The sequence below is a fragment of the Ursus maritimus genome, assembly GCF_017311325.1.
Source record: "Ursus maritimus isolate PB19 chromosome X unlocalized genomic scaffold, ASM1731132v1 scaffold_X1, whole genome shotgun sequence".
NCBI lineage: Eukaryota > Metazoa > Chordata > Mammalia > Carnivora > Ursidae > Ursus > Ursus maritimus.
The window spans coordinates 69,696,212-69,703,918 of NW_024423319.1; the positions used below are offsets into that span (position 1 = coordinate 69,696,212).

The window sequence follows — 7,707 nt, forward strand, 5'->3', positions numbered from 1 at the left end:
AACTGGGAGAATTTGTTGCTAGCTGACATGACTTGCAAGAAATACTGAAGGGAAATGACACCAGACAATAATTTCAATCCACATGAAAAAACAAAGAGCTGCAGTAGAGGGAATTATGTAGATAATGATAAAAAGTAGAATTACAGGGGCACCTGGGTAGTGCAGTTAATCGTCTGACTCTTGGTTTTGGCTCAGGTCGTGATCTCAGGGTTCTATGATCAAGCCCCGCATCAGGCTCCATGCTCAGCATGGAGGCTACTTGAAGATTCTCTCTCCCTTTCCCTCTGCCCCTCCTGCTCATGATCTCTCTCTAAAAAAAAGAAATCTTTTGAAAATGTAGAATTTCATATTTCTTTTTTTTCTCTTGTTAAAAATTAATTGCATGAAATGTTATCAGTAAAATTGTATTGTTGGTTGGTGACACATATAAATATAATATACCTGTAAAAATATATGTAAATATAGTAAAGTGCAGAGAAGAAGAGTCGGAATTAAGCTAAACTGGAATATGGAAATCATATCAGATAGTAAATGAACTCCACAGAAAGAAATGGAAAAATATGGTTAATATGATTATATAAAAATCTCTATAAACCATGCTCTCCTTTATTAGCTTATTTAATAGACATGTGATTATATAAAACAAAAAGTATAAATATGCATTGTTTGGTAATACACATAGACAAATTATGTACAACAGTTTTATTGTATAAGGGGAAACTATGGATCTGTAGAAGAATAAAGTTTTATAACCTCTTGGAATTTAGTATAAATCTGAGGTAGATTCTGATCATTCAAGATGCATGTTAGAAACCCCAGAGCAACCACTGAGAAAAACATTTTTTCAGAGAGGGAGATAAGAGGGTGCAGAAGGAGAGGAAGAGAAAAAGAGAATCCAAGCAGCCTTCATGCCCAGTTTGGAGCCCAACACAGGGCTCAGTCCCACAGCCCTGAGATCATGACCTGAGCCAAAATCAAGAGTCAGATGCTTAACTGACAGAATAACCCAGGTGCTCTCACTGAGAAAAAAAATGCAAATATGGTTTACAAAAATTTAAAACATAGTTAAAATTGTTCACTAGAAAATACATATGCAACTAATGAATCATTGAACATTACATCAAAAACTAATGATGTATTATATGATTGCTGATTGAATTTAACTTAATAAAAAAGAAAATACCTACTTTAGCAAAAGAGGTGGCAAGCAAGTAATGGAGGAACAAAGTGGTAATGAGAAATACAGAAAACCAAAAAGCAAAGTGGAAGAGGTAATTCTAATTATAGCAACAATAACATTAAATGGCAATAAGTTAAATAAATCAAAAAGTGAGAGTGATTCTTTCCAAGAACCAGTTTCTAGTTTTGTTGATCTGCTCTACTGTATTTCTGGTTTCTAATTCATTGATCTCTGCTCTGAACTTTATTATTTCTCTTCTCCTGCTTGGCTTAGGCTTTATTTGTTGTTCTTTCTCCAGTTCTTTAAGGTGTAAAGTTAACTTGAGTATTTGGGATCTTTCTTTCTTTCTTTCTTTCTTTCTTTCTTTCTTTCTTTCTTTCTTTCTTTCTTTCTTCTTTCTTTCTTTCTTTCTTTCTTTCTTTCTTTCTTTCTTTCTTTCTTTCTTTCTTTCTTTCTTTCTTTCTTTTTTGAGTGAGGCTTGGATGGCTATGTATATCCCCTTTAGGAACGACTTTGCAGTATCCCATAGGTTTTGGACCAATGTGTTTCATTCTCATTGGTTTCCATGAATTGTTTAAGTTCTTCTTTAATTTCCTGGTTAACCCAAACATTCTTAAGCAGGATGGTCTTTAGCTTCCAAGTGTTTGAATTCCTTCCAAATTTTTTCCTGTGATTGAGTTCCAGTTTCAAAGCACATGGTCTGAGAATATGCAGAGAGTGATCTCAGTCTTTTGGTGTCGGTTGAGACCTGATTTGTGACCCAGTATGTGGTCTGTTCTGGGGAAAGTTCCATGTGTGTTCGAGAAGAATGAGTATTCTGTTGTTTCAGGGTGGAATGTTCTGTATATATCTATGAGGTCCATCTGGTCCAGTGTGTCACTCAAAGCTCTTCTTTCTTTGTTGATCTTCTGCTCCGATGATCTGTCTATTGCTGAGAGTGGAGTGTTGAGGTCTCCTACTATTAAAGTATTATTATCAATATGTTTCTTTATTTTGTTTGACAGTTGGCTCATGTAGTTGGCTGCTCCCATGTTGGGGGCATAGGTATTTACAATTGTTAGAGCTTCTTGTTGGATAGACCCTTTGAGAATAATATAGTGTCCTTCTGTATCTCTTACTATAGTCTTCAGCTTAAAATCTAATTTATCTGATATGAGAATTACTACCCCGGCTTTCATTTGAGGTCCGTTGGCATGAAAAATAGTTCTCCATCCCTCACTTTCAGTCTTGTGGTATCTTTAGGTTCAAAATGAGTCTCTTGTAGACAGCATATGGATGGGTCATGTCTTTTTATCCAATCTGCAACCCTGTGCTATTTCATGGGAGCATTTAAGCCGTTCACATTGAGAGTGATTATTGAAAGATATTATTTTATTGCCATCATTTGCCTGTGAAGTCCTTGTTTCTATAGATTGTCTCTGTAAATTTCTGGTCTATATTACTCTTGGGGTCTCTTTTCTTTTATAGAACCCTTCTTAATATTTTTTGCAGGGCTGGCTTGGTGGTCACATATTCTTTCAGTTTCTGCTGGTCTTGGAAGCTCCTTGTCTCTCCATCCATTCTGAGTGACAGCCTTGGAGAATACACTATCCTTGGCTGCATGTTCTTCTCATTTAGTACCCTGAATATGTTTTGCCAGCCCTTTCTTGCTCGCCAAGTCTCTCTGGACAGGTCTGACATTATTCTGATGTTCTTCTCTCTGTGTGTAAGAAATCTCTTCCCCCTAGCCGCTTTCAAGATTGCTTCCTTGGACCTAAGATTTGTGAATTGTACTACTATATGTCTGTCATCAGTCTATTCTCATTGATCTTGGGAGGGGTCCTGTCTGCCTCTTGGACACGAATGCTTGTTTCCTTCCCTAGATTAGGGAAGTTCTCAGCTATGATTTGCTCAAATATATCTTCTAGACCTCTCTCTCTCTCTAACCCCTCAGGGATCCCAATAATTCTGATATTGGAACATTTCATGGCATCATTAAGCTTTCTCAGTCTGATCTCTTGGGCTTTAATCTGTTTTTCCCAGGCCTCCTCAGTTTCCTTCTTTTCTATCATCGTATCTTCTAGCTCACTAATTCATCCTTCTGCCTCATTTACCTTGGCAGTCAGAGTATCCAGCTTAGACTGCATTTCATTCATACCATTTTTAAGTTTGGCCTGATTAGATCTCATTTCAGCCCTTAGAGATTCTATGTTGTCACTAATATTTTTCTCAAGCCTAGATATAGACTTCATAATTGTTACTCTGAAGTCTATTTCTGGCATCTTGCTTATATCCATATCCATTATGTCTGTGACAGAGGCCACAGTCTCTGATTCTTTTTTTTTGTTGGGGGTTCCTCCTCTTAGCCGTTCTGTTGGCAGGTGGTTGAGGGAATGTACAGAGTCCAAAGTATTAACCACGACCCAAGCAAGATGCACTGTGCTGAGATGCCCTTCAACAGACGAATGGAGAAAGGGGATGTGGTCCATATATATAATGGAATATTACTCAGCCATCAGAAAAAATGAATACCCAACATTTGCACTGACATGGATGGAACTGGAGGGGATTATGCTAAGTGAAATAAGTCAAGCAGAGAAAGACAATTATCATATGGTTTCACTTATATATGGAACATAAGGAATAGCATGGAGGACATCAGGAGAAGGAAGGGAAAAATGAAGGGGGGGATATCAGAGGGGGAGACAAACCATGAGAGACTATGGACTCTGGGAAACAAACTGTGGGTTTCAGAAGGGAGGGAGGTGGGGGGATGGGTTAGCCCAGTGATGGATATTAAGGAGGGCATGTATTGCAATGAACACTGGGTGTTATATGCAAACAATGAATCATGGAACACTCCATCAAAAACTAATGAAGTACTGTATGGTGACTAACATAGCATAATAAAAAAGTGAGATTGTCAGCACAGATAAATAAAACAAGGTATACATATATTCTGTCTACAGGAGACTCACTTTGGATTCTAAGACACAAATAGGTTAAAAGTGAAAGGATGGAAAAAGATATTCCACTCAAACAGTAATCAAAAGAGAGCCTGGAGTTGCTCCTACTAATTTTAATCAAAATAGACATTAAAACAAAACTGGTATTAGAGATAAAGGACATATTGTAATAATTAAGGGTCAATCAATCAAGAAGATAGAAAGGTATAAACATATGTGTATCAAAGTATAGAAAAGTAGTTCAACAATAATAGTTGGAAAGTTCTACCCATTATGTGGAACAACTAGACAGATCAGCAAGGAAATAGAAGAGTTGAATAACAAAATAAAACAGCTAGACCTAATAGACATCTTTTTAAAAGTTTTCGTTTAAATTGTAGTTAGTTAACATACAGTATAATACTAGTTTTAGATGTGATTCACAACTGCCATACAACATCCAATGCTTATCACAACAGGTGCACTCTTTAATCCCCATTATCTGTATCACCCATCCCCACCCACCCATCTCCTCTCTGGTAAACATCAGCTTCTTCTTTATAGTTAATACGTTTCTTGGTTTATGTATCTCTCTCTGTTCCCCCTTTGTTCATTAGTTTTATTTCTTAAATTCCACATATGAGTGAAATCATATGGCATTTGTCTTTCTCTGACTGAGTTATACCTCAGCATAATAAAGGCCATCCGTGAAAAACCCACAGCTAATACCACCCTCAATGGGAAACCACTGAGAGCTTTTCCTCTATGGTCAGGAATAAGACAGGGATGTCCACCCTCTCCACTGTTATTTAACATAGCACTGGAAGTCCTAGCCCCAGCAATCAGACAATAACAATCACAATAAAAGGCCTCCAAAACAGGAAGGAAGAAGTAAAAATTTCACTATTTGCAGTTGACATAATTCTTTCTACAGAAAACCTGAAAGACTCCACCAAAAAACTTCTAGAACTGATACACAAATTCAGTGAAGTTGCAGGATACAAAGTCAACATAAAAATCTGTTGAATTTGTACACACCAATAAGGCAGCAGCAGAAAGAGAAATCAAGAAAACAATCCCATTTATAATTGCACCAAAAATAGTAAGATACCAAGGAATAAACCTAACCAAAGAGGTGAAAGACCTGCATTCTGAAAACTATAAAACACTAATGAAAGAAATTGAAGATGAAACAAAGAAATGGAAAGACTCTCCATGCTCATGGGTTGGAAGAACAAATATTTTTAAATGCCTAAATCCATACATTTGATGAAATTTCTATCAAAATACCAACAGCATTTTTCACAGAACAAGAACAAGCAATCCTAAAATTTGTATGAAATCACAAAAGACCCTGAATAGCCAAAGCAACCTTGAGATAAAAAAAGCTGGAGGCATCACAGTTCTGGACTTCAAGTTATATTAGAAAGCTATAGTGATCAGAATAGTATGGTACTGGCACAAAAATGGACACATAGATCAATGAAACAGAATAGAAAACCCAGAAATGAACCCACAACTATATAATCAATTAATCATTGACAAAGTGGAAAAGAATATCCAATGGGAAAAAGTCTGTCTATTCAACAAATGGTGTTGGGAAAACTGGACAGCAATGTGCAAAAGAATGAAACTGGACCACCAAACACAAAAATAGATTCAAAATGGATTAAAGACCTTAATGTGACACCTGAAACCGTCAAAATCCTAGAAGAGAACACAGGCAGTAACCTCTTTGAACTTGTCTGTAGAAAGTTCTTACTAGATTTGTCTCTTGAGGCCCGGGAAACAAAAGCAAAAATAAACTATTGGGGCTAAGTCAAAATAAAAAGCTTCTACACAGTGAAGGAAACAATCAACAAAACTGTAAGACAACCTGTGGAATAGGAGAATATGTTTGCAAATTAGATATCTGATAGAGGGTTAATATTCAAAATATAGAAAGAACTTCTAAAACTCCACACCCACAACCAAATAATCCAGTTAAAAAATGGGCAGAAGACATGAATAGACATTTTTACAAAGAAGACATACAGATGGCCAACAGACACAAGAAAAGATACTTAATGTCACTGATCATCAGGGAGATACAAATCAAAAGTACAATGAGATACCACCCCACACTTGTCAAAATGGCTAAAATTAACAATGCAGGAAACAACAGGTATTGGTGAGGATGCAGAGAAAGGGGAACCCTCTTATACTTTTGGTGGGAATGCAAACTGGTGCAGCCACCCTGGAAAGCAGTATGGATGTTCCTCAAAAAGTGAAAAGTAGAACTACACTATGACCCAGCAATTGCACTACTAGATATTTACCCAAAGAATACTCAAGTAGTATTTCAAAGGGATACATGCAGCCCTATGTTTATAACAGTATTATGTACAATAGATAAATTATGAAAAGAGCACAAGCGTCCATTGATGGATGGATGAAGAAGAGGTGGTCCATATATACAATGGAATATTACTCAGCCATGCAAAAGAATGAAATCTTCCCATTTGCAACAATATGGATGGAGCTAGAGAGTATCAGGGTAGACTTAATAGGCATCTATTGAGCACACCACTCAAGAATAGCAGAACACAAAGTCTTCTCAAGTGAACATTAAACATTTTGCAGAGTAGGCCATATAATAGGACACAAATTAAGTTTTTTTGTGTTGCAAATTTAATAAAGTGCACAACCAACCTACAGAAAGGGAGAGCATGTTTGAAAATCATATCTAATAATGACCTTGTATGCAGAACATATAAAGCACTCTTACAAATAATAAGAATAAAAATAACCCAATATAAAAATGGGCTACATATTTGAATAGATATTTCTTTGAAGAGTGTATATAAATGATAAGATGCTCAATATCACTATCCATTAAGGAAATAAAAATCAAGACCATAATGAGACAAAACTTGACACCGACTATGATGGTTAATCATCATCATCATCATCATCATCATCATCATCATCATCAATCATCAAGTATTGGCAAGAATGTTGGAAAACTGGAACCCTCATATACTGCTGATGAGAATATAAAATGTTGCAGCTGTTTGGAAAACACTTTGGGAGTTCTTCAAAAAGCTAAACATGACAGTTCCCTTTTAGGTACATAGGTAGAGGCTTACATCATCTTCTTTCTCAGGTATATATACAAGATAATTGAAAGCATTATATTCACATGAAAACTTGTCAATGTTTAAACAGCTTTATTCATATCAGCCAAAAGGTAGAAACAACTCAAATGTCCACCAACTGATGAATAGATAGATGAAAGGTGGTATATCCTTATAATACAAAATTATTCATAAGAAGGAATGAAGTATGCTACATAGATGAAACTTGAAAGCATCATGCTAAGTGAAAGAAGCCAATCAGGAATGGCCATATATTATATGATTTCATTTATATAAAATGCCCAGAATAGGCCAATTCATTGTGACATAAAGTAAATGAGATTCACAGGGGCACCAGGAAGGGGAGGATGGGAGTGGCTGCTAATGAGTACGGGGTTTATTCTGGGGTGATGAAGTATTCTGGAATTAATGGTGATATTTGCACAACTCTGTAAATACACTAAAAAAACATTAAATTATATATATA

General features: G+C 36.2%; 1 protein-coding gene across 1 annotated transcript in view; it reads left to right on the forward strand.

Annotated features, from left to right (window-relative positions):
• Positions 1-7,707, forward strand: part of LOC103681153 (androgen receptor) — a 189,486-nt gene that overhangs the window by 76,293 nt on the left and 105,486 nt on the right. The window lies entirely within an intron of this gene.